Source organism: Balearica regulorum, chromosome 3 (assembly GCF_011004875.1).
Source record: "Balearica regulorum gibbericeps isolate bBalReg1 chromosome 3, bBalReg1.pri, whole genome shotgun sequence".
NCBI classification, from domain to species: Eukaryota; Metazoa; Chordata; class Aves; order Gruiformes; family Gruidae; genus Balearica; species Balearica regulorum.
The window spans coordinates 46,936,055-46,961,514 of NC_046186.1; the positions used below are offsets into that span (position 1 = coordinate 46,936,055).

The 25,460-nt window shown below is 34.8% G+C and overlaps 1 protein-coding gene across 3 annotated transcripts in view; it reads left to right on the forward strand.

Annotated features, from left to right (window-relative positions):
- GRIK2 (glutamate ionotropic receptor kainate type subunit 2) overlaps window positions 1–25,460 on the forward strand; it is a 433,684-nt gene that overhangs the window by 174,033 nt on the left and 234,191 nt on the right. The window lies entirely within an intron of this gene.

Below are 25,460 nucleotides of genomic sequence, written 5' to 3' on the forward strand. Positions count from 1 at the left end.
ATATAATTGATCTCAAACCTTTGGACAGTTACTAAGATCAGTAGCAACAGTTACTTTATCAGAACATAAGGTCATGGTCAATAAAATCATAGAATAATAAATATTGGAATAGAGTTCTGTGGGCCAGTCACATATCTTTCATCTTTAGTGGTGCTGTAAAGAAAGTGCTGTTCTCCGAAACGCTTCTGGTGTGAGGCAGAAACCTACTATTACTGGCATATGACTGTGTAAGACCATACTTTACACCATTACTTCGCCTCAGGATAGAGAAAGATTAAGAAGTGCATGAAAAACACACTGGTTTCTCTTCCTGACCCTTAAGAGCCCTCTTTATAAATCTAAGTGGAACCGAGTAGTCATAAAGACTGTGATGAATATTTAAAGGAGATTCTTTTTGTTGATTAAGCATATAAATGCACTTTGATTACCTGGATTTTAGATACCTGAGATATGCAGATAGAATTTAAAAGATATTTAACAGCCTAATAGTCTTGACAAGTGTTCGATGCTTACAGACCTTTTATAATTTGGTCCTTAGATACAGAAAAAACATTCATAGGATGTCAGTTTTACAAGAAATGTCTTTGGAAGGTGTAAAAGAAAGTTATGTCATGACATCACTGCACAAAGTTCTTCCTGTGCTCCGAATAAAATTAGTGGAATAAAATAAGTCATGTTATTGACATCAATAAAGTTGTTAAGTTTGTCAAATTTGACTTCCATTTCACTGTTCATGTGCATTTAAAGTCAGAAATGCACTCAGGAATTAAAGATTCTACACAGATATTAATTGCTGTTATGGAATATTCTAACTGATATGGGCTGAACAGGGAATTTGTTTTATTTTCACTGGTTGGTAATGACTACAGCTTATTCAGAAAAATATTAGCAATAAGCCTGCTTAATGGGAGTGCATTCAGCTTGAGCCACGTAGCTAAATGTCATCAAATGTATTAAAACACCTGAAATGCAAGAATTTGCCAAATAAAAAACTGACATATATGTAGGTCTGAGCATTTAGAGACCTCAGTGTAGACTAACTGGTTTCCAATGTTGTAAAACCATGCAGTGATGGGTCACAAAGTTTAGAAGCTCTGGTGATGTTTGTGTTATGTCCTTCTTCCTCTGACTTTTCCACAAATCAACTTAGCCATCATAACAGAGTTAGAACTATCAATTTAACTCTGACATTGCATTTCCTTATTTATGTTTCATAGAGTTCCCAGTCTTAATTCTTGTTTTGAATTGTTTTCTGTAGGCTTGTATAACTCTCTAATTAGTATGTAATTTTCCTCATTGTTATCTGTCCTTTAGTATCCCAATGTGATAAAAAGTGGATATAAAATTTTGTCTTGTCTCTTTGGAATGTTCCAGGTCAAATTTCCAAGTGTGGATCCTACTGACTTCAGTTTGAATAGTTTTCCCTTTGTTTCTAGGCTGCTCCTTAGGAGAGGTCTGGAAAGGGTGATGTTTTAGCACACCTGAGAAGATTAGTGGTGGAACCCAAAATTTCCATCACATTTCACTCCCCTTTTAGGGTTTCTTAAGACCGTTAGTATAGGCTTTGGAAAAACAAATTTAAACTATTTAATAAATGCTACCATAACTAAACATTCTATTATTTATGTTGACTTATTTGTATGACAAAGAAATTAAATATATTCCATGATTTAGGAGAGTAACTACAGCACAATTGGCTTTGCTCTTTCTGTGACTCCAGAAATCTGTGGAAATGTTGGAAATAATAGTCTGACACAACATAGCAAATTATACAGGTTTTCTTTACACACACTTCTTGTGATAAAAGGTTTGCTTGTATAAATATTTATGAGAATCAAATAGATACGATTTCTACTAAAGTCTAAATTAATTGGTGACTTTGAAATAAAACTTAATATACTTTTAATATGATACATAGATTTCCTGAGGAAGTCTCAGTGGTCTACTTTTTTGAAGAGGCTTTTCTGTCATGATTTACATACTAATAGATTTCATTTGTATTTTTGATGTTTTTTTCACATTTCTTTATTGGTCTGAGGATAATCAAAGTGGTGCTTATCCTCACAACATATCAATAACAATCTAAATGTGTTGCTATTCAAATATATTTGTACCTTTTTATTTCTGTCAAACACTTGTGCAGAAATGAATGTGCATGCATGGTGTAGCTTACTAAGTTACTTAGAAGATTATATTTATTTCTTAAATCTGTAATAGTCTTTTTTTCTGAGTATTCTCTGTGGTCTTGTATTTACTTTGATCATTGTTTTTGAATCACCATCCCCTTACTAAACAGATGGAAAGAAATATATAGTGCTTTTAAAAGTAAAGATCACATACTATGGCTGTTTCTTGTAGAAGTACAGGAATGTGTTAATGATAGTTCTGTCGCAGGTAATAAGCCATGCCTTTAGAAAATACTAGAAAAAAGAAAAGTCAAAGAGCAATCTGTTGTAATACTTCATCTTTCTTACTAGTAGAATTAACTGTATCTAATATTTCTCTATCTTTTTTCTCAGAGTCTCCTTGTTTGTTTTTGTTACCATTGGGTGAAAAAGTCCCAATGAAATAATGAGTAAAATCTTTGCACATTTTAGATCCAAAGCTGGGGCTTTTTCAGACTAGAATAAACTTTGTAGTGAATTCTCACTTGATCCTGCGCTTCCTGACTTAATTTAGTGATACATAAAATTGTCTTTTTTTTCCCTTTGGCTTCTTACATGTTTCCAAATAAAATCCAAAGTGGCTCTAATCTGTCACAATCTAGCTGGTAAATGTCCCTTCATTCATGCGTTTCCCTGTTTCTCATCCTAAATTCACTTGTTAGCACTTCAAAATACACATTTATAAAGTTAGACTGTGGGCAGTGTGAGTAGGTTGTTAGCTTTTGAACTTGCTCCATCTATGAGAAGCTTAAATATACTGAACATTAAGGTAAAAAGCACCAGGTATTGGTTTGGTCAGCTGCCAGACTGGATTACGAGGGGTTTGTTTATTGCTCAATCATTCTGACAGAATGCTTAGTTGCCTAGACATCTTTTACAGGGCTATGGAAGCTGGTGCATAAAAGTAAAATAAAGACATCTGCAGAGTATTTTTTCCATGCACATTTCTGTCCAGAGACTAGTTAATTATAATATAGGAACAGCATGCAAATCAAAAGAAGTTGAATAGCATCACTGAAAGTTTTGAGGTTTGCTCCAAGATAAATATTTGGAGTTGTATGTCACCAAAATGATTTTTTTTTTTTTTTTAAATTGTATACAAAATGTATGATACATTCAGGTGTGCAAACCTGTGGTTCTGTTGAGGCAATCTACCTTGAAATTATTTTGACATTGCAGATTGTAATACAATACAGTCTCAAATGGAGCCTTGTATCAGGATGTTACAAAACAACTTCTAACTAGATTGCGGATCTTTAAACAATTTTCCCATATATGATATATTCATTACTGTTGCTCTTCACTAACTTTATATTAAATTCTGAAATTTGAGCAAAATGACTTGGCATTAAAAAAACACACTATTTTTCAACCAGAAAAAAGATTTCTTCTTGAAAATTGAATTTATAATATACATTAAAAAAACCCCCAAACACAAAAATCCCAACCAGAATGAAATAAAACCATTTAATTTATGTAACTTTAGCTTTTATTTCATAAAAGGGTATATTTGAAAGGTTTCAACCCAATTTAGCCTGGAGAAAAACCTGAATTTTGGATTTTCCTGCAAGATGGAAAAACTACTTAATTATGATGACTGAATATTTTTGTTACACTTTAGCAGTATTGCCATCTGTACTGTATTAATGGAAAGATATTCTGGAAAATAGAGGAGTAATATACTATTTTAAAGAAACTTTACTTTGGTATACTTATACTAGCCTGTAAAAGTAACACACAGGAAAAAAAAAGAAAAAAACAAACCCAAAACCAAAACCCAAACCGAAAAACCAAAACCCAAAACCCCCACAAAACAAACAAACAAAAACCCCCTGAACATAAATGCACTCCTACAATTGCGTTGATAACCATGATTCAGACCAAGCAGAGTAGAGCATGAATAAAGTGTTATGAGTTCAGAATTCTTTTGCTCTACAACTATTTATCTTCCACAGTTTTCTGTGCCTCAAGTCAGAACTTAACATGCATAATTAAGATGACCTAACAAGCTCTGCTGCTTCATTAATGTAAAGTTTTCCTTACTAATTGCTTTTGCCTATCATCTGATTTAGGTACCTGCTTTCAGCTTACGTATTCTGACTATTAATTTTATTCTTTAGCGTTTGCTTTAGTAGCTGTATAAGCCAGGTGCAGGCAAGCACTATGGTACTTGATGAATGCTAAAGTCACTATTAAAGCATTTCCTCAGAAAAATCATAGTTTGGGCCTGATATGTTTTGTAGGCTGCCTAGAAGAATGGAGCGTTATTTAATTGTGTGCTTTCTCTTTCTACTCTTAATTACCTTGCTTATTTTTTTACATATTTTGTAAATTTCTCCTTTCTTTTCTGGACATAATGTGCTTTTCAAGCTTAGATGCTCTCCACCATGAAACATAGTAGTTCTCAGCAAGTGAAAACTACTTGTAATAAAAATATAGAGTGATGTTAAATACTGAGGGTGAAAATGTAGAGATTTGTTGCATAGCCAGGATGGTTCATTTCCGTGTATGAGATTTTCATCTGCTTCAAAAAAAAGACAGATGAGATTTTATGAAAAAAGATCTGAAATTTTTAAAAGCTGGTGTATAGACTTCCTCAGATAAGGAGAACAGATACAAGAATATTTTCTTTAAATATATAGTGTAAAAAAGATTCAAAGATCACCAGGAAAAATGCTAATACCTTCATACATCGTTCTTAATTGAAAGAAAATACAAATCCATTCACTCCACAGAGCTGTCTAGGAAAGTCATTTTGAAACTAGCCATTTTGAGGGATGTAGTAAAAATGCTGAAGTTAGACTTGCTTTGGAATGTGAGAATGGGAATGAAAGAGAGAATAATGATGGATTTGTAAATGTGTAGGTATTTTCCCCTAATTAGCTCTCCATATCTGCACACCCAAAGACTTGGGGGACACATATATTATATTCTTTCTTTGTTCTCTGTTTCCTCTGATTGTGAGAAAACTTCCACTAAGCGACCTCTCGATGTATGAGAGCGACCTCTCTTAAGACTGTCCTGTGAAGTCTCGTTTATCTGAATGTTCACCTTCTTAGCTTTGTGGTTATGTTAGTTTTATATTCTCAGGAGTTTTGTTGAATCTAATGGTAAGACAAAGAATTGCTAAGGAAAAGAATTGTGGAAGGGTGAGTATGAATGAACAATGATGGTGTATTTTCAGTTGCATGAAATTAAATTGTTTGAAAAACCCCTAAAACCCTGTAATGAATTGGACCAATGCATGAAAGCCATGTTAAGTGGCTGGCTATAATCAGGTGAAAGAGCCCATAATCATCAGAGCCTTTTGGCTTAATTTTGGTAAAGCTTTTTGAATCATGTTAAACTAATTTGGTTAAGCTAATACAGTTGTAAAGTATACTTTTTTCCATTCTAGACAAGATTGGAAGAGATTAAGAGGGTAAAGGAAGGCATTGAAACCATGGCACTTGTAGTTTAAGACCCATCTGAAACTTAAAAACCCTAAAATTAGAAAAAGGGATTAAGTTTTTTTATCATGACATAACCAAGGCTTAATGAGGTTTTTCATGAAAAAGATAATTAACTCCCATGTGAAATAATTGGACATGAATAATATTGAGGGCACTCTTGTACTGCTATGAAACAAGTATATATTTCCCAGGTTCAATGCCCTACTCAAATCCATTTTAATCAAGGTTTAGGTGAACAGCATGAGACAAGAAAAAGTGAAGTGTGAATAAAAAAAATACAGTGGTGATAAAAGAAGAGATTAGATTTTAACCAAACTGTTAAAATTAAGCTCTTAATTACTGACTCAAGAATTAGCAATACTAGTATTTTGCATATATAGCTCAGTTTGTTTTTAAATCTTTTTTTATTCTGTGCCTCAATTTCTTAGTTTCTTGCAAAAGTTCTCCAAAATTCACTGCTTTGCTTTCCTCCCAAAGGAAGGAAAAAAAAAAAAAAAATGATGTCATCCAATGTTTTCTTTCAGCACACTTGTGGGGTTTGATTTACTGTCTTCATCCTTGATGTCAGGATTTTCAATGACTGTATAAACTGATGTAGATAGTGAGGTTATTACACTGGGTACAAATTCTGCACTGAGATAGAAAGTTCTAAAATTTTGTTTTGTTTTCCTTTAGGTAAATTGAATTTTATAGTTACTTGGGGGTAAAAAAGAATACATTCATTGCAAATATAGTATTTTGAAGCTTGTTCAATTAGTGCTGTAATGAAATTTAGGTGCTTCTCCAGTGGTGTTAACAGAATCTACAGCTGCTTTACATTCCTGCCAATTCCTTAGTGTATACCTTGATTTTTTAAAAATAATAAATTATTTTATACTTGTTGTATTAATGATTTGAAATGGCAGTCTCTTTAATTTAGCAATGAAGTTATTTTATAGAAGATAAGGCTTCCAATTTGTTGAATAACTTGTTACAAATTAGTCGTTTAGTTCTGTTAACAGTCAAAGGATATTTGTGAAACTGCAATTTCTTATCTCTACCTAATACGGAAATAGCAGTTATATTTGAGATAACTAGTTAAATAATAATTTAGTAACTGCTAGCAGGCACTGTGAATGGACAGAAGGATTTGATGAGAAAAAGGTGCTGTTAAGGTTCCTGAGGGTGAAAAGATTCATAAAAATAAAAAGAAATGCTTATTATAGAAATACAGGCTTGCATTCTGATTTAGAGCTTCAAAGAGGATAGCTTGTTATGTAGACAGCTTTATAATTATCCCTTTAGCAAAAGGAATTTTCTGGATTTGCTGATGAGATGTGTTTAGTAAAACACTGTGGCAGCAAATGTGTACTTCAAAGGAAATACTAAACAATTACTTATTTCTGTGTTACAAGCTAGGAATCTCCCCTAGGCACAGTTAACTTCATGAATTTAGGGACTATGCAGGATTTCATGCTGTAAGATGTTTTAGAAATGATATGTGAGCTATTTTGAGAATTAATTACATTATTAAATATTTGACTCCTGTATGTAGTCTTTCTTGGTATTTTAGGAATCGGGATCTATCAGAAACTTGCAATCCTATCCCAGAGGAAAGGTATGTCCAAGTGTTGTGCAGCATTTAGCAGAAATTGCAGCTGTCCTCCTATGGAAGATTTCATAGAATTCTTCCAGATGTGGTTTGAGAATGTATGCATATATTTATAAATATAGTAAGATTAGCATGGATTTAGATAATGCTTTCATGTTAGAGCTCTCCTGCTACATCTTTAGAAAATAATAGAGGGAGCCCAGTGTAACAGCAAGTAGGGAAACAGCAGAGCTTGTGCAACCTGCAAAAGCTCCTGTGCAGTCCGGAAGACTAGCTAAAGCGTAGGTTGTTTTTTGAAATAAGAACTTAAGTGCCTCTACTTATGAAATATGGAAGTGTTTGCACTCTATGAAATTTAAAGTCTGAGGACTGTAACCCAGTATACCATAATCTGTCAAAGAGAATAGTTTTCTTAGGATATGCATTCTGAAATTCAGTTTAATAGTTTATTTATACGCTGTATTTATTGTAACTTTTCAGGAAAAGTGAACCAAAAGCAAGATTACTTTTATTCTGTTTCTTTGCTGTTAGGGTTAAGGAACATTGCCCTTAGGAGCAGCATAATCAATTAAAGCTTGTAATCAGCAGATTTCCTGCAGGAATGAACAAGGGTAGCAATCATTATTGCTACAGTTGTAGGATGTGGCATGGTGACAGTGTAGCCATGCTAGGATAAGCAGCAATATAAATCATTCAATTTGTGGAGAGATGGGACCAGCAATTTAGGCCTTATTGTGTGCTCGTCAGCTTCACAGTGGCACTGCCTGTTAGGGCTGGTGTATACGCAGCTGAATAGTGAGGTTTAAAGTATGTTCTAGGTAAAATCTTGGTCCTTTGGAAATCAGTATATGTGTGTAATTTGGCTAACATTTTGTTTGCTACATGTATGCCAGGCTTTGATATGGTAATGCAGATGAACCGGAGTTGATTTCCCACCCTGCCCCCGATGGAGTAGTAAATACCATATACTGTAATGGAGTGAAAAAGAGTGAAAGTGATATGTAAATATTTGTCTCTGAATATTCAGGTGGTTAATTTGGGTGTAGTTTGGTAAGCTCTAGCTGTCTTCGTTATATACTTCTGAATGATGAAAAACAAGAATGTGTTTTTTTCTTTCTGTTATTAATTCATACTTACTAATTACTACACCAGTTGACATAGCTAGTAGAAATAAACAAGCTTCTGGGTGTTCCATCCTCTCTGTTAAAGACCTGAAGGGGTATGTGCTTGAATGTTTTTCCATTTCCAGATGTATATAGATTTGTCTAATAAAATACATTACTTCTCCCTATGAATCTCTTTTTGCTGTTTAGGCTGCAGCACACTATTTCTAATTTTAAATGGATACTTATAGTACGCATAGACTTGACTAGATCTTTCCTGAGGATCAGTCTCTTTATGATAAATGACATAGTTCAGAAAATGCCACTTTGGCAATTGTGTTTGCCTGATGATATAATTGTTCTCAATATTGTTTACATAAAAGATAAACAATATTAGCTTTAGACTATTTTGGGTTTCTTAGACATCTATTTGCTTAAAGTACTGAACAGGTATTCTGATGTAATTCCAAAGTTTGAGTAAGATTGTAGTTAGAATCCAAAAAAAAAACCACAACCAAAACTCTGTGTCTGAAGGAATATTCTTGCCTGCAAGATTACTGAAAAGAAACTTTTTTTTTTCATTTATTCATTTTCAAACTGAAAAAAACCCAAACCCTTTTTTGTTAGTGTGCTCGTCATTTCTGTCATAGTCCCTAGGGTGCTTCACACAGTATGATTCATGTTAACATGAATGTTGGAAATAGGAGGTCTTCCTGAGCAGGTAGTTTTGCAGTAGTGTATATCTAGAATTGAAGCCAGAGAACAGAAAGCTAGCAGCTGGAAGAACAAAAGGTAGCAGCTGGAGGGCTGCTGGCCAATTATTTCATGAAGTTGCTAGACTAATTTATAAGGTGATGTCCACAAAATTTCCTGACTGGACTGTCCTGGACTCCTTGGAGAAAACTTGTATTTATAGACACCTTTTGTCCAGTGGTGGTTTTCATAGAACACTCCAGTTTGGAAGGGACCTTGAAAGATCATCTTGTCCAAACTTTCATTGAAAGAGAGCCAAGATGAGATTATCTTGAACCCTGTCCAACTGTGTCTCAAACTTCCAGTGATGAGAACTCCACCATGTTCCTTGGAAGGTTGTTCCAGTGATTGTTCTCACTGTAAAAAAATTCTTTATCAAGGTGAAACCTCTTCCTGTGTACCTTGTACCCGTTGTCCTTTGTCCTCCTTGTGTGGCTCTTTGAGAAGAGAGAGCCTCTGTCCTCTTTGTAGCTGCTCTATAAGTACTGGAATACTGTGATGAAGTCCCCCAAGCCTTCTCTTCAACAGGGAGAAAAGACCTAGCTCCTTCAGTCTTTCCTCAGAGGGCAGGTTTTCCAGCCCTTTAATTATCTTTGTGGTGCTCCTTTGGACTCTCTCCAGTGTGTCTGTGTCTTTTTTGAATTGTGGGGACCATAACTGGACAGAGTACTCCAGGTCTGGCCTGACAAGCTCTGAGTAGAGTGGGATGATCACATCTCTATCTCTGTTAGTAATGCCCCTGTGGATGCACCCCAGAATCTGATTTTCCTTTGTTGCTGCAGTGGCTCACAGCTGACTCATGTTCAGCTTGTTGTCCACCAGGACCCCCAAATCCCTTTCAACAAGGCTGCTTCCAAGCCACACAGATCCTAGCATGTACTGGGCTCTTTGGTTACGTTGTCTTTGCACTTGTCTTTGTTAAACTGCATGCACTTCTTGCTAGTCTAGGTCTCTCTGTAAGATGGCTTTCCCTTCTGACATGCCCCTTTACCACCCAGTTTAGTGTCATCAGTAAACTGTTTTAGCAATGGGCCTATGTCTTCCCTGTGCTTCTGCTTACTGGTTATGTATTTGAAGAACCCTTTCTTGTTGTTCCTGACATGTTTGGCCAATTTCAGTTCTAGTTGAGCCTCAGCCTTCCTTTTACTTTGTAGGGATGGACTGTTCTTGTGTTTCGAGGAGGTTGTTCTTGAATAACTCCCAGCATATGCAAGCTCCTTTGCCCTCCATGGATGCTTCCCATGGAATTCGTCACAGCTGGGCTCTGAGCATATTAGATTAGGCTCTTATAACATCCAGGTCTTTGTCCTACTACCGGTCTTCATTGTGCTCAGCAGGAGCTTAAACTCCACAGTGTTACGATTGCTGTATCTGAGATTGTCATGGGTAGTTATGTTGTCAAGTATGTCTTCTCAGTTTGTGAGCATAAATCTAGCAATACACTGTTCTTAGTTTGAATGTCCAGCGACCGCAGCAGGAAGCAGTCCTCAATGCATTCCAGGAACCTGATGGATGACTCGTATGCTGCTATGGTGCTTTCCCAACAAATGTCCAAGTAATTGAAGGCACTCATGAGAACCAGGTTCTGTTGGTATGTGGTTGTGCATAGGGGCAGGGGGCATTAATTAAACAACATACTTGCATATTTATAAATTTTAAAGTCTACTGTTGATACGTATACCAACGCAATGTATATAAAATTACACAGAAACCAATTTAATAATGATACTTTGAAGAAGAAAGCGCTGTAACACTTTTTTGTTGTCTGAGCATTAAGCTTATTTGAGGGTTGGGTTGATGTTGGATGTTTTTGCCATTAATAGAATATACCTCTATGAAGCACGTCGGAATTGTGATCTTCACAATTTCTGTGTCCCTTATGAAGGTTTCTGCTCTGTGTCTGCCTCTGAAGATGGTTTTCATTCTTAAATTTTCCTTTTTTTTTTTTTTTTAAAAAACAAAAAAGAGTATCGAACACATAGGAGTATCTACTATAGAGTTGGATACATTTGTTTTCAACTTTTAGTTGGATATGGGAAAGTAAACACTGACATACCAGTTTCTGTTCAAAGAGCACTGTCATGCATGTAAGATCCTTAGCCTGAAGTTCATTGCATGATCACAAATTGAAAAACTAAAATCTATATTCATGGAAGGAGATGTTTCTGTCTTGGATTAGAAAGATTTATAGCAACATCTGGGAGCAATTAGAAAGGCTTCTTTGTTCTTTGACACAGTTAGGTCTTCATATCTTTGTACAAAGCAAAGATGTGCTTAATGGTTTCTGTTAGTAAATGCTTAGATTTGCCACAGTTTTGCAATTAACAAAGAAAATAATAACACAAACTTTTTCTTTAAAATTGAATATTCCTGTACTAATGTTAATACAATTAGGGTTCTCTATCTTCATTTGCTGGGTTTAGTTCCGTATTTAAACAGTATTGTAGATGAAGAATGTAAATATACAAAGAAAAATAAATATACCTTTTCTTGAAATTTGTGTCAAATTGCGTCAGAGAGCATTGTCTCTCTGTTTCTTTTAGCATTGAACATGCTTATGTTTCTTTAATTTTACTGTTCCACATTTGGCCTATACATTGACTAAGTACTTAGATAAAGGTTATTGATTAGGAACAAACACTAGCAATGTTAGGAAATTGCTTTTAAACAATTTAAAGGGGTTTAAATGTGAAGATCTTGAAAGAAGTTCTCTTTAAATGAAAAGTAAGTCATAAGGTCTCAAGCCACAGCTATGTCAAATAAAGCAAACTTTTATTGAGTTTGTTTATAAAATGCAACATGAGGAGCTTTATATGTAGTTTTGCAAGGCTGAACATAAAGCTCAGGTTTACTGGGTTTATGAACAAATATTTTATTAGCATTTTTAAGCATTTAAGTTTTTAAATCTACTAATGTAAAAAGAAGTCAATGCTGATTCTGTCTTTTAGACATGGATGTGGAATATTGAATGATATAGTAGTGGATTTAGTGACTAAAATTTGTCTGGAGAAAGACACAGAAAAAAGTGAGGATTATGCTGTAATCAGCTCTATTAAGTTAAAAATAAAGGTACCTGTCAATTTCATTGAAGTTACTCTGAATTTAATGAGATCAGATTATCATTTAGAGTTCATTCCTAAAAAATACCCAACCATATGAGATATATTTGGAAACAGACAAATGAAAGATAAATAAAATGGAACTGTAAAATATGAAACACTATAATAAAGTATATATATACTGAAGTTTAGCTCGGACACAATAAAATTCAGGAAAAATAAATTGGTAGAAAATCAGTGAGTTTTGTTAGCTTTTGCATCATAGCTAGCAGTTCTCTGAAGTAAAGATCACACTCCTTTCAAAAAGCTGTGAATCAGGACACTCATAAGGATGATGCTTGAGTAAAAATGTATTCATGAATGAAAGATTAGACAAGAGAGTGGATTCCAGGAGTAAAAATTACAAGCACATTTTCAAATTTTTATATGTATATTAGTGTTTGCTTTTCATTATCTTGTGGATACTAGCATATGTTCCTTTTACTTTTGGTCAGAGTAGTCTTGGGGATCAAAATGATTAGATGATCTGTATGAAGTTTATTTAATGCTATTGGTTAGAATCAGGATATTGGGGACCTGTATTGATTTACAAGTAAGATCAAGGGAGAAAGCCCATCAGTAGAGCAGTGGGAGGTAAAGCACTATCAGGAGAGAATCTTTACTATCTGAACACTAGGTATCATAGTTGTTACAGAAAAATACTGAAGGGCTTTTCTGGGAATATAAATTAGCAGCAACTAACTCATTAGATCTAACAGAAGATCACTCTCTACAACTACCTGAAAGGAGGCTCTTCTCCTAAATAACAAGTGATAGGACAAGAGGAAATGGCCTCAAGGTGCACCAGGGGGGGTTTAGATTGGATGTCAGGAAAAATTTCTTCACCTAAAGGGATATCAAGAATTAGAACAGGGTGCCCAGGGAGTGGTGGAGTCACCATTCCTGGAGGTATTTAAAAGACGTGTAGATGTGGTGCTTAGGGACATGGTTTAGTGGTTGGACTTGGCAGTGCTAGGTTAACGGTTGGACTTGATGATCTTAAAGGTCTTTTCTGACTGAAATGATTCTATGTTCTATAAGATTTACTAATGATTTGCTGCTAATGAGTTACCTGTTTCCTGAGAAGATTTGTTCCCGTCTCTTCATTTGCAAAGATGTATTAAACTTTCCAGAACTCCTAAAGTCTTGTTTTCTCTGTATTCCATAAGTTGTGAAAATTTTGAAATGCAGTACCTAATTTTTGAATCAGTTTGCATTATTAGAGGTAGGTGATTAAGATTCAGCCAAGTGCAGTTCAATGTAAGATGTATGGAAAATGTTTAAAATATTTTCATTTAAGGCTTTTTAGTAGTATAAATAGTTATTAGTTTTGGTTTTTTTACTATAGGCAATTTCTAAATTTTGTGTGTGTGTGTGATTGATAGAAGCATCACTGGGAGCAACCGACTGCACATCATGGAATGAGGTGGTCACTTACGCTTCCTTAATGTGACTTTAACCCCTTATAAAAATGGATTCTTAGAGTGATATTTAGGTCTGTGTTTCCTCCCTCTCCCCTGTACTCTCCCCCCACCCTTTCTCTAAGCTGTATTTTACTTATATGGTTGGAAGTAGTAACACGTAAAAACAATAAAGAATACAATTACATTTTCCTGGATATAACAGAGGATTGAAAAAAATACTTCAGGACTCAACCAGAACACTGAAGCATTTCAAATGTTACATTTGGAAGCATGAACAGAATGTGTAAAGTAACTTCTTTGTATAAGAAGGATGTCAATAAACTGGAGTAAGTTCAGCAGAGGGCCCCCAGGATTGTCAGGGCTGAGGGACTGGACCACTTGCACTATAAGGAGAGGCTGAGAAAACTAGCCTGGGGACAAAAAGGCCTCATGAAGGATCTAACAGCACCCTCCACACCTGCAAGAAGGCTATCAAGAAGACAGAGCTAGCTATTCCCAGCAGTGCATGGCGTGAGCATAAGAGCACAGGCATAAATGGAAAGAGAGGTTTGAACTGGATATAAGGAGAAACTTTTTCACCATGAGGAAAGTAAAGCAGTGGAACAGATTGCTCAGAGAGATTGTGGAATCTCCATCCTTGCAGGTTTTCAAGACCTGATAAAGTTCTGAACATGGTCTGACCCCAGAAGTGACATTGCTTTGAGCAAGGGATTGGACTAGGGAAGTCCTGAGGTCTCTTCAACTTGAATTATCTTATGATCTTTAATTTATACACAACAACTACTCGTGGCTGTCCTCTCAGAGATTCATCTCCAGTAGCTCTGTAGAGCGCTATTTGATCTGAGGGAACCTCTCCAAAAGCAACAGCAGTTAGAGCCATGAAACTGAAAGCTGTACTCATATTCATGAAGAAGAATTGTAGCTTAATCACATAGACATCATATAGTTCATAAATCGGAGTACCAGTTCTCCCTTTTCTTCTGGAAGTTACCCTTATAGAAGTTTTGGGAGAAGCATCTGCATCACTTCCTGTTTTGCTTGTATTTTAATCCTAATGGGCATGTGATTTTTTCAGACTACAGCAAAACTTCATTAAATATAGTGTGGTCTCAAACAGAATTTTTTAAGCTTTACAACCACAGAAGATGTGTTAGAATATATCAGTCATGATATTATCAGACTAATATCAAAATGCTTAGTGAATTCATTCAGTAGAAGAAATTATATAGTGATATTTGCATCTCTCCTGGAAGACACAAAAATGTGATTTTGTTGGACATTTATAAGACATGTTGGTGATCTTTGTAAGATAGGCAAAGCTGCTGATCATTACAGCTATCCAGCCTCACAGATATAATTATGTCCAAAACAAATAAACTTCAAAATTACTGAGAATTTAAAAAAATTCAATATTTAAAATGGTGAGCACACCATAAAAAGAAACAATGAGAAACCTAATAATTCCATGTTCTGTTCAGAGCTTGGCTATGTTTTAATTTAAGGAGAATCATGAATTGAGCTTGTCTATGCTGTACAGTCATAGACATAATGGTTAATCTGCTTGTCTCCTTTCTATGCAGCTGTTGAACAGGCAACCTTGCAGAAAGCTTGGTAGCAACCCATGTAGAGGCTTTCCAGGCATGGCTAGTGGTCTGCTAAATCATCCAGCAGTGGCTTGGCATATGCAGACACAGCCTTTCATGGTGGTCGCCATATCTTAGGCTTCATTTGTTTCTGTTTGCAGATAAACTGCCCAGAGAACAAGTTTAATATCCTTTGCCTGTGCTTCAGAGTGAACTGTACATACATACCTCCTAATGAAGAATATGCATAAACAGTATGTGTGGAATTCACCTCTCCTAACTTAATCTGTGTAAAATTCAGATGTCTAGTAATTGCCTGTATTTGCAGTCAGTAGAGGAAGAATACAGAAATTTGTCCTAAAATAGCTGCAGACTGTATTACTGAAGAGGTGTCTATAGAGAGCCTAGATGATTGGCTGGCCAATTTTTTTAGTGCAGCCATTAGATGAAATGACTTCTTTCTGGTGTATGTGGGTTTTGCACATACAGACACCCCCCTTTACACACACACTCCCCCCAGTTTTCATTTTGTTGTTGTTTGACTTTTGATGATGTGCTTACAGTTCTAATCAGCCTTGCCTGTAGCTCTAAGGAGATACATATTCTTTAATATGGATTATATTACTTTGGTGCCCTATCTTGAGTCAGTGACTGCATACACGCCAAGGTGATGGCATATTTTGATAAAACTAACTAAAAATGCACTAGTAATATAGTAGAAGTTGTAAGTAAATAAGATTACTTGTTTTGTATTTCCCTAAAACACAAGAATATTGTGGCTTTCAAAGTTGGTCCCAGAATTTCAACTTTTCCAGTAGTGTGCTCTGTTTTAATTGTGGACTCTTGCAGATTTTACCACCTGAAGGAACGTTTTAACAATTAATCTGGTTGGATAGGACTTAGGTAGCAAACTTAATAACTACATCAGAAACTATAGTACTCTACTTTCTTCCTAGTGACATTTAGTGAAGACTCTGACTCCTTATCAGTCCAAACCAACCTACCTGTAGAGACCTGATGAAATTATCTCTTCGCATGTTGCACTCTGTAAACCCAAACACTTTAGTTCTTGCCAGAGATGAGAGAGGGAGGAAGGAGTTTTCAATTCTTTAAATAGAAATAGCAGTTCTGTATGTCAGAAAAGTAGACACAAAGTTCTGGGTCTTTTTTTTTTTATAACATCCTAATTGTGTAAAGTACTAAAAATGTATATGAGGTTCCATAGCATTTTCAGATTAGCCAGAGGCTAATCTAGCTAGCAGAAGTTAGTAAACCAAATCTCCATGGGTTAATTTATTGTAACACTAGTCTTTCAATATGTCTTCTTCTCATTGTCTGGACAACAGTAAGAATCTGAGGGTTGTTTTTTTTTAAAAAAAAAAGGAAACAACAAATACACTTCAGTACTAGTCCAACAATTCATGTGACCTAGAGGTCTCTAACGAGTAAGATGATATTATTTATATATAACTGTTTATGACATATTTCAGTGAGTAGTGCCCTGTGGGAAGACAAACTAGGGGAGAAAAATTTTTTTCTAAGTATGAGCCATCCAGTAGGCCAAGATTGGATAATGAGGCCTTCAACAGCCAGTAATGGAATAACATTAAGTCTTTTGAGTTCACTAGGCAGTTGGATATGTTAATGGAGGCACCATGCTGGGAAAACATACATTTTAGTTGGAATTTCTTATGAGGGGGTGATTGCACATTATGATATGAATAGCTATGCTAAATGCATGGAAATTTTCTGCCAGAAAATTAAGGCCCCCTCTACCAGATAATGGCTTACCTAAGGAATGTAATAGTGGTGAAGTAAAATCTGAAAACAGATGATTTCCTATTTAATAGTCCATTGACTTTCCTCCTAGAGTCATTGTCTCCACCATGATGGCTATGGTTTTTATTTTCATTTCATAATCAAGCTCAAGCTGTTTTGGTATGACCTGGGAAGGTACTTCTTTGTTGTTAGAAAACAGTTTAATTCATTAAAGTTTTATGTTTTTTCAGTTCAGGTGTAGTTACTCATTTCAGTTGGATTTTCACTAGTGTGCCTGAATAGATATTGCATAATACATTAAATAGTTTTATTCAATTTTGCCATCCATAAATGCTATCCTGTCTTCAGGATAAATTTCAATATCTTCTGGTATTCATTTATGTCTCCAAACATTTAATATTTCCTGGATAGTTCTAATATATGATTATGCTATAATGGTCTTCATAATTTTTTGGGGGTGATTAATTATTAAGCTTTTAGAAGGATAAATGCATTAATATTGCTTCCAACACCTGGTAAAAATTATTAGTGTTTATAGTGTACTGTGAGCAGATATTTCCAAAAATAAAAATAATTTAAAAAATCAGATTAAGAGGTTTTTCTTTGTAGTGCTAACTGTCATCTTCATTCTTCTGCTGATATCTCTGACCACAAAAACAGCTTTCCTATTTTTCTCTCAACTACAATAACAAATGCCCTACTTTTTTAGGAACTACTATTCTGCAGAATTTTTCTATTCTATCATCCAGTAAAAAATGCTTGGAGGGAAAGACATAAATAATCTGCGTGTTTCAAACAATACAGAAAAGTAGATGTTGTCCAGAGTGACTGGAGTAGATTGTCTCTATCCATTGTACACCATTCTAAACTTGCTGCCCTGATTTCTTTGTAAAACCTACCCATGAATCACTAATGGAAATTTTATTGTGAAATCAGAATGATTTTACTTGATTTAAAATGTAGGGAAAATTATGAGTAAGAATCTGTAGTATTCAGAAATATGTGTAGCAAGGGAGGGCTTGTACCTAGAGCAACAAAAAATGTAAATCATGAGACTTTAATAAACATAAATCTATAGAATCATAGAATCATTGAATGGTTTGGGTTAGAAGCTTCAATGCTCATCTAGTTCAACCCTACTGCCACAGACAGAAAGATCTTTCACTAAATCAGGTTGCTCAAAGCACTGTCCAACTTGACTTTGAACATTTCCAATGATGGGGCATCCAGAACTTCTCTGGGCAACCTGTTCCAGTGTCTCACCAGCCTCATATTGTAAAGAATTTCTTCCTTATATCCAGTCTAAATCTTTCAGTTGTCTTAAACTCTGATGTAACCTCCTTTTTAAAAATTAATCATTCGCAGGTATACTAAAGTCTAATCGAATTGTACTATAGAATCATAGAATCATTTAGGTTGGAAAGGACCTTTAAGAGTCCAACCATGAACCTAACGCTGTCAAGCCCACCACTAAAACATGTCCCTAAGCACCACATCTACACTTCTTTTAAATCCTTCCAGGGATGGTGACCCCACCACTCCTCTAGACAGTCTGTTCCAATGCTTGACAACCGTTTTGGTGAAGAAATTTTTTATATGTATATAATGTGTCCTATGTAAACATTTGAGTGGAAAGAGTTGTAAAGTACAAATTACTTTGAGAAATATGAGACGTGTGCCCCTTTGTGGTCCATACAGTTTCAGCTCTGGTACCTAGGTGTGCCAGGTATGTTTCCTTCTGGTGCCTGCAGAACTGTAAACTAGACCAATGAGAGCAGGAAGTAGCAGGTGTGCAGCTCCTTTTTTGACTGTGAATTTCTCGCTAAAGCAAAATTACTGTAGAGCATATGACTATATTATAGAAAGTATAGAAAGTATAATCTGCATAAGTTGCTTTTGATTTTTAGTGCTTCATTAGAGGTGCTCCTCTATCTCAGGCTTGTAAATCCACTAAAATAACCATCACCTTTAATACCTCTATTATTTTTCTCCTGTCCTCTCTCTCTATGTTTTGCATGCCAATATTTATTTCTAGTTTTAGGTTATACCTACTTTTGAAAATGCAATTTAAATACTTGGATTAGGTTTTTGAGCAGTATCATCTGTGCTGAGCGAGTAATATCTAGCTCTTTTACACTGTTGATTCACTGATTTCTTGTAGCACTAAAGGTTGTAGGGGTGAACTATTTTCACAAAGAAAAACATTCAGCAGGCAATAGATCTCTCACTAGCAGTAAATCTTGAGCTACATTACTTCTGGCTTTATGACCACAGTCTTAGCTTTTGGTTGTGAAAGCTAGTGATTTTAGTTTTGAAAAATTGGAAAAATTTGGGGATACTTGATTTGTAGATAAAGTATTTATATGTCTATCTGATAAATAAAAACAATGTGCAGAGAAGTAAAATAATTTGTACTTAAATGACCATAAAGCAACAATCATTCATGGAACTATAATTGCTATCAATTAAATACCCAGTAGTGTGGGTCCAGATTGCAGAAAGGAAACTTGTGTTTTCACAATGGCTTGATGAAACTTATGAAAAATCCCCAAATAAAGAATTAGAGTGAATTTACTTATTTAAGCTACTTTATTTGAAAAATGTATCTTCCTTTCGTTGGGGTTACTGATTTGGTTTCTCTTAGGCATTATGATTGTTTATTGATTTTTTAAATACAATGATGCTCATGAAACTGACATGATTTATTCTCTTTTCTACACACTGGTATTTCAGAAAAAAGGCTAGAATACTGGTAGATTTAGTTCTAAGCATTCACTTAGTACTGCATTGCATGAACCTAACTTCATACATTTAAGCAAAGGAATTAAAACCACTCTGATATAGCACATATACTATTCCTCCTTGGAGAGCTGAATTTCACCATGGTTTTGGATTTAAACACATTACTAATAATTGTTCTGTGTTTTCTTCAGATTCCTGCTCTCTACAAACAAGAGGGAATTCTTAAAAAAAAAGGCAGATGTTTCTCATGAGATAGAGAGATAAAGGAATAAACCAGACTGAGAGTTAACTTTACACTCTCTGCTGGTCGATTGGCAGCTAGGAGTGACAGAATTCTGTTGTAGGCGTTTCCTGTAGTGTGTTGCCCTCTTAGCAATATTGTTTTGATTGTCACAGTAAATATCCCTATGGATGTTAATAGATCACCAGAGTTTTCACCAGGATCACCAGTCATTGAAATAAGTTTCTAATGCCTCAGCGACTCCCTTTCATCTGACTGAGGAAAAATTCTCATAGGAAATCCATATCTAGGTATTAGTAATAATCATAATACTAATAATAGGAATAAAGCCCCAAACACTTTCACCTCGAAGATGTCTAAGAAAGAAATTATTTTTAATGAAGCATTAAAATACGTTCTCACTGAGGAATTATTTTCTTCTCACTGGGGATATTTTAGGTAAAATAAAGCATGCAGTATTAAAAATACCTGGAAAAGCATATGAAAGTATTTCAATCATCTTGGGGAAGAAGATCCTTGCTGTAATTAAAATACCAACAGAAAAGAATCCCTATAACCTTGTCCATCCTGAAACTGAAAACACAGCATATCATTTATAATTGTTTATTATACTGAAAGCAAATTCTGTTTCATGACCATGTTGAGCTTACATAATTGTTGATGGAAGTTCAGATAGAAAATTGCCCATAGTGGTAAAAGCATTGACTAGTGTGTATTTGTCACTATATATATTCACAGCTTGAATTTTGTATGAACTGAACTGTCTTTGTCCTGCAGCAAGTTTCAGATTTTATGAACTATTGTACTTCTGGCAATATGTAAATATGCTTCTGAATTCTAAAAATAACATAGGAAATTGCTGTATTTCTTATGTTCCGCTTAGACCATTATGAGTTGGCACTGAAGTAATACAATAGACAGACTGTTTTTGCTGCCAGTAGTGTGAACCTGGCTGCTTGATTGATTCTACTTTCATTCCATTGTTACAATAATATAAGTAGTACCTTGTGTCCTAGCAGTAAGGAAGCCTTGTTTCCTATGAATTTGTGTCTCCTAAGTGATTAAGTGGTGTTTAAGACAGTGACAGTTGTCACTGAATTTTTTAAATACAGTTAGGGCATCTCTCCTGTGTGAATTCTCAGGAAGTCAAGACTGATGAGGCAGCCATTTCCTCAGTGAGATATTCAGCCAGACTTCTTATCTTTGCCTCTTTTCATCTAGGACCTTCATATTTGTGAAACCTCTATCCTAGTATCACATTTGGAAAACTGTGGAGCCCCTTTTTCTAACACATTCCCCTCCACTGCTGTTGCTCTCTTCACCCCATCTCCTGATGGCTGATCACATAAAAGCTGGCTAAAAGTGTTCATCCATATTTTCTCTTTTTTAATTCTTTTTTTGGGGGGGATTTTTTTGAAAAGTTATGCCAGATATTTTTAATGTTATATGTAAAGCCATTAAAACTTACTTTACCACTGTCTACACTGATAGCTATTTCTTGAACATTGCTACTACAGTATGTTAAAAGAGAGAAGTGGGATAGAAGCGCAGAGAAAGGGACATCGATTACTTAGATGTTAAATGTTTATATTGTAAAGCTGTCTTTTATTTTTTCCCACAAACCCCCAAATCAATAATAATTAATAATAAACCCTAATGCCTTAGCAGAATATATGCAAGTTATCATTGCCTCAGTTAAGAATTTGTGCTAGTGTTTTCAATATGTTTCCATGTACAAAGTTCTGTTCTAGTCTCTCCTGACTCAAAAATATCCTTTTTATAGTATTGTGTATTTCCTAGCAGCTACCAGATGTTTAGTGTTAGTATTGCTTTATATTTTCACTCACAGTCTTGCAAATGATCCTAACACTGACTCAGAGATTGTATGTATATCTATCATACATAGCAACTATAGCTTCAGTCCTTGGTAAATTTACTGTAACTGGTAGTAATGGTGCTGTAATTGTTTATCTATGATACAAATATTAAACAATAATTAGTCTCTTAAAGGCTATTAACCTTGCATTTAAAGACATCTATTTAAAATATGTAATTTAAAAGGTATTTAAAATTTCAGAATATTTAGAAATAGGAGTTTAATACCATTTCTGTACATAGAAATAAACTCTATACCTTCTATTACTGTTTACTGCTTAATTTATTTCATATAGCATCTAATGGTCAGAAGGGACATGCCTCACTTTAAAATTTGGGTTTTGTTTGTTAATGAAAATACCACCCACTGACACCCCCCCCCCCCGAACCCAAACATACAAAAATTAATTAGTGTATTTTTCTACTTGATTTATTTGATTTACTGTTTAATCCCCACTGATTATGAAACTGTTTACTTCAATATTCATAACGTGCCATCCAGCTCCCTTGCTTGCTGTGAACTTGTAACCCCCTTCAGTATGTGTGGTGAATATAAAATTGAATCACAGAGCAAAAGAAAGGTCATACAAACATGACTACACAGACATGATCTACTGGTGTCATCTCAAAAACTATATCTGAAACTGGAGTTTTCAGAAACTGACCTTGAATAGGACCAGACTGCTTTCCAGCACGCCATGATTTGAAGAAACCTGTTTTTGCGGGTTCAGATTTGTTATGTTCAGAGAGGAACAGCGTATATGTATAACCTCACAATCATTTGATCGCTAAACTAATTACTTTGCCCTCAAGAACAATGATAATGGCTGAAAACAGAGAGGAGAGGAGCAAAAGTTGGCAAATTGGCAAAATAAACCCAATTTGAAGCATAAAGATTTTAAGACTTAAAATATGCTTTAACAAAAAATTGAAACTCAATGATGATTATTTGTAGGAATTCATTTATATATTAAATGTATATTAGAATTTTGGTCCGTTTTTGTAAGATTACATTGTATGTATGTTTTCAGTTTTTACCCTATATTTCTGAGGAACATACTTTTAAAAATCAAAGTTGATAATTGACAAAACTTAAAGAATGGTGGATTTCCAGAGTGTGATAATAAAATATTGAGACCTGAAAAAACTAGAACTGCATTTTTTTCTGAAATCAGTTCTGTATAACAACTCTGGTTACTGTATACTAGAATGTGGCTTATGGCTATGTATAAGGTCCAGGCATCTACTTAGTTGTTTAGACACAAGTCTGGATGTTATCCACCTCTGAATTTTCAATGATCTTTGTAGATGTTTATAAAACTCTCTGTGATTGATTGTCTTTCATTTGTGCTATAGGCTGTGAAACTGAACCACTAGTTAATTTATGAGTTTTCAGAAGATTATTAAAAATTATTTTTGCTACAGCCATAAATAAAGTCTTATTTAAATATAATTTTACCTGGGAGAGATGGGAAACAACGAGAAGAAAAGGGTGATTGACTAGTGCTTTTATGACAATACAGATAAATTTTAGTGTAGAATATGTATTATTAGTATGTGGATTTTTCATTTGTTTAGTTCATTACAAACATTAAATTAGAAATTACTAATAAAAGTCAGCTACCCCCTATAGACACAACCCTCCTTAAGACAGTGCACAAAGCTATTATCCAAACCTATGAATAATTATGTCTAAATGTAAAGTAGTATCTAACAGAATCATGGAATGAGGTGGGTTTGTTTTTTTGGTTTTTTTTGTTTTTTTTTTTTTTTTAATAGATTGGTAGGTTGTGTTCATAGATTTGAGCTTTGAAAAATTAAATAGATAGCTGTATCTTTTAGATACATACTGATAGATGGCAGTATCCTTTTCAAAAGTATAAAGGTTTAATTTAATGCATTCTTATGGCATCTTTGGATCTAGTCTAAACCATTGTCTGCCTTGTTTCAGCAAAGGATTTTACAACCTCCTCTGTTGGACCAGAGTTCTGTACGATTAAATGCTTTACCTTTTTCAATGCATTTTTAGATAGCTATCTAGTACAGATGTAAATACATTTTAAATGCTAAATGCTGTTCAGAGAACAGCAAAAATTCTGTTCTTACGTCTAACAATGTAAATATAAATGTTCCACTACGATGTAATTTGAGCACAGTTAAAAGTAAAGTTAAACCTTGTGTGTCTGGCAGATATATAAAGGAAAATTTCAGTCTTTGCTGGGGTTGTTCTATCAACAGCTTCAGTAAAAAATAATATAAGCATGTTAAAAAATATCTTTGGAGTAATATTTTTCCATCTGATATATGAAAAATATATTTAATTAATGTTACAAAAGTAGAAAGCTTTTTACAGACAAAACTGCAACTGCACATTGGAATTTTAATTTTTCGCTTGTGTCCCATTCTGATTAGGAATAATGAAGGGGAGGGGGGGGGAGGAGGAGGGCAGAAATAATCATATACTACCTGTTTAGCTTTTAATTTTTGAGGATATTGTTTTTCTTATTCTGCTTGGCTCAGAAGTAACTATTTCACTTTGAGCCATTGCAAGAAAAGGATTTCTTCTCTAATTACAGCACTTTTCTACTCCATGGACAGATTCAAGAAATAGCTGTTGTATGTTGAATAACCCTTTATGAAAACAATGTCCAAAGAAGACATCCAGTCCTCATTAAATATAGTTCTGCTTGGCTGCTCTGCACTTTTAATAGGAAATGAAGAACAACTGTGTGAAAGACACTGTTGGTTGCTTTGTAGCAGCATGTCAGTGATATTCCAGCAGTTAATGAAAGTCGATGAAAAGAGATAGCTTCTGTAAGTGGTGCTTTATTTTTTATTCTTTAAAAGAACTAGCTGCATCATGTCCTTATGAATTGGTTGGAGCTGCGTTTTGATAATAAACATGTGGTTCATATGAGCATACAAATAAGGAATGAAGTAGGACAGCATAGAGTGTAAACATCCATAATTGCTTGTGTAGACAGCAGGAGAATCACAGGCAGTTTATGGTGATGACTGTAGCACCTTCAAATGAGGACAAGAGATTTTTAACTGGTGAAAATTAGTAAGAGTGCTGAAGGTAATAAATAGTCAATATACAGAAATTGTTCTGGCATTTTCGAACAGTAAGTTCAAGGAGAACATATAATTATGCAAATGTTCAGAATTTTTAGTGTTTTATGCCCAGCATGGTGTTTTACATTTGGCATTTTTAAGCCCAGTTAGCTTTTAACCTGCAAAGCTGTAGATGTCCTCCTCCTATTTTCTTTCCTCAACTGAAGGAAGAAAAAGGTGAAACTGCAAGACTTGGAAAATGTTAATATTTCTGTCTAGAACCTTCTAATACTAAATGCTTTTTCTCTTATGTTGCTTTAGCTTTTATTCATGTTCATCTGCATTGAACGCAGTCGTTCTCAGACAAATGTAGAATGACTGTATCTCAACTGTTCTTAGGTAGCATTTGGAAACTGAACTCTGATTGTATGTTTTTAGGAGGCTAGAGTCTAATAACTTTTTTTTTTTCATCCACACCTAGATGTCTAGCAATTTTTTGCCTGCTCTGTTATACTCCACCAGGCTGCCCATCTGCCATTCAAAGGAGGACATGAGTTTTCTCTATATCCTGGGTAAATGGAGGAAAAATTGTCACAAGGA